General features: G+C 35.8%; 1 protein-coding gene across 1 annotated transcript in view; it reads left to right on the top strand.

The window, feature by feature from the left end:
• Positions 1-2410, top strand: part of KDM5A (lysine demethylase 5A) — a 104420-nt gene that overhangs the window by 91519 nt on the left and 10491 nt on the right. The window lies entirely within an intron of this gene.

Raw genomic sequence — 2410 nt, 5'->3', positions numbered from 1 at the left:
CTGCTTTATGGTTTTCTTTATTGATCTTTTTTTATAATACTTAATTTGAAAAAAAAAAAAGCACAGGGATGGATAAACAGAAGTAGATTGAGTGGGAGGGACAGTCTCCATTCATATATCAAACTTGCATGGCAAGTACTTCATACTATGTTTTTATTTTTATATTCATGATCTCATTTGATCATAATTATGTTCCTGAAGCAGGGGACAGGGGAAGGACCAACAAGGCAAGTAAGTATTTCCCTATTCTACATAATGAAGAAATTAAAGATGAGAAAATTAAAACCACACATCTGGTAAAAGAGAACTGGATTCTAACTCTTACATCTGATTTCCGGTGTTCTTTTTGTTTGTTTGTTTGTTTTTTGAGACGGAGTCTCACTTTTTTGCCCTGAATGGAGTGCTGTAGCATCATAGTTCACAGCAACCTCAAACTCCTGGGCTCAAGTGATTCTCTTACCTCAGCCTCCCAAGTAGCTGGGACTATAGGTGCCTGCCACAACTCATGGCTATTTTTTTGTTACAGTTGTCATTGTTGTTTTAGCTGACCTGGGTTTGAACCTGCCAGTTTCCATGTATGTGGCTGGCACTGTAATCACTGTGCTATGGGTGCTGAACCACTTCTGGTATTCTTTTCATTAGCTTCTTTGTTTCCATGTAATAGCCTGGTACCAATATGGCCAGTAGTTGGTATGGGTACATTTAGCATACTATAGCTTCTTTGTGGTTTGGAAGTCAGATCTAAGTAGCCTAGTTTAGGTAGTGTTTTCAAGTCTACAAAGCATTTTCTTCACATCCATTATGTTGTCCAGTTCTTTTTATTACATATAAGGAGGCATAACATTAAAAAAGGTTAAATATCTTATTCAAGATGTAAGAGACTAAAGACATTTATATTCCATTGTTCTTTTGGATTCTGCTGATTCTCAAGTCTCTGGCTTGGTGCCCATAGCTCAGTGGTTAGGGCCCCAAGCTGGTGGGTTCGAGCACAGCCTGGACCTGCTAAACAACAATAACAACCACAACAAAAAAAAAATAGCCGGGTGTTGTGGTGGGCATCTATAGTCCCAGCTACTCAGGAGGCTGAGGCAAGAGAATTACTTAAGCCCACGAGTTTGAGGTTGCTGTAAGCTATGACACAATGGCACTCTACGGAGGGCGACATAGTGAGACTCTGTCTCAAAAAAAAAAAAAAAAAAAGATTCTCAAGTCTCAAATCTGCAAGAAAATGAATTCTTAAATGTTTTTCGTAAGGAATTACCAAGTTTATGATTTCTTTCTCTAATCCCTCCACTTTCTTCTGTTTACAAGATACACTTTTAAATGTGTATTATGTTGGTACATAAATAGCAATAATATTAGAATTTTAATTGAAAAGAACAGTTACAATTTTGGGGGGAAGTTTATAGGAATTAGTAAATTGACTTTTGAAACCCATTTAATTTTGCTTTCTGTCCCTTCTTTCTTTCTTTCTTTTTTTTTAAGACGGAGTCTCATTTTGTTGCCCTTGGTATAGTGCCCTGGCATTATAGCTTACAGCAACCTCAAACTCTTGGGCTCAAGTTATTCTCTTGTCTCAGCCTCCCAAGTAGCTGGAACACCCAGCTATTTTTAGAGATGGGGCTCTCACTCTTGGCTCATGCTAGTCTTGAACTCCTGAGCTTGAACAGTCTACCCATTTCAGACTCTTTGAGAGTGCTGCATTATAGTCATGTGCTACCTCACCCAGCCCAGAAACATCAGTTTTTCTTTTTTGACAGTCACTGCATGCCCTTTGTAATGAAATCATGGGTTACAATTTTGTTTTTCCTGATGTTGTTGTTAACTTGTTAACTACTAAGAATTTTATTAATTGAGTTAATAAAGAATATTAGTAGTGGTAATGAAGACCTGAAAAGTTAATACATAATTTGTTTAGTACAGGTAGTGTTCTATATGTTTTCTTCTCTAATAGAGACACTATAGACTATATTATCATAAGCTAAATACCAGACTTTTGTTTTTGCTTTTCTCCCTAAGCTAAAAATAAGTCAAATACTTTATTTTGGGCTTGTCATTATTTTCCACTGTTACCGTTGAATACTACATTTGTATTCTTAATATATCTTTTAAATATCTTTAGAATACTAATAGTACCATTTTTTGGTCCTTTTTTTTACTGTGACATAATATACATAACATAAAATTTACCATTTTAACCCTTTTTAGGTGGACAATTCAGTTGCATTAAGTGTATTCACAGTGTTACACAACCATTACCACAACCTTTTCCAGAACTCTTAGACATCTGAAACAAAAACTCTGTACTCATAAATAGTCTTTGTTTCCTCCTCCCCTTGTCTCTGTTAACCTCTGTTCTACTTTTTCTCACTATGAATTTGTCTGTTCTAGATGTCTTTTTTTTTTTTTT

Source organism: Otolemur garnettii, unplaced genomic scaffold, assembly GCF_000181295.1.
Source record: "Otolemur garnettii isolate 467f Iridium unplaced genomic scaffold, OtoGar3 scaffold00104, whole genome shotgun sequence".
NCBI lineage: Eukaryota > Metazoa > Chordata > Mammalia > Primates > Galagidae > Otolemur > Otolemur garnettii.
This window is presented reverse-complemented; position numbering and strand designations above follow the sequence as displayed.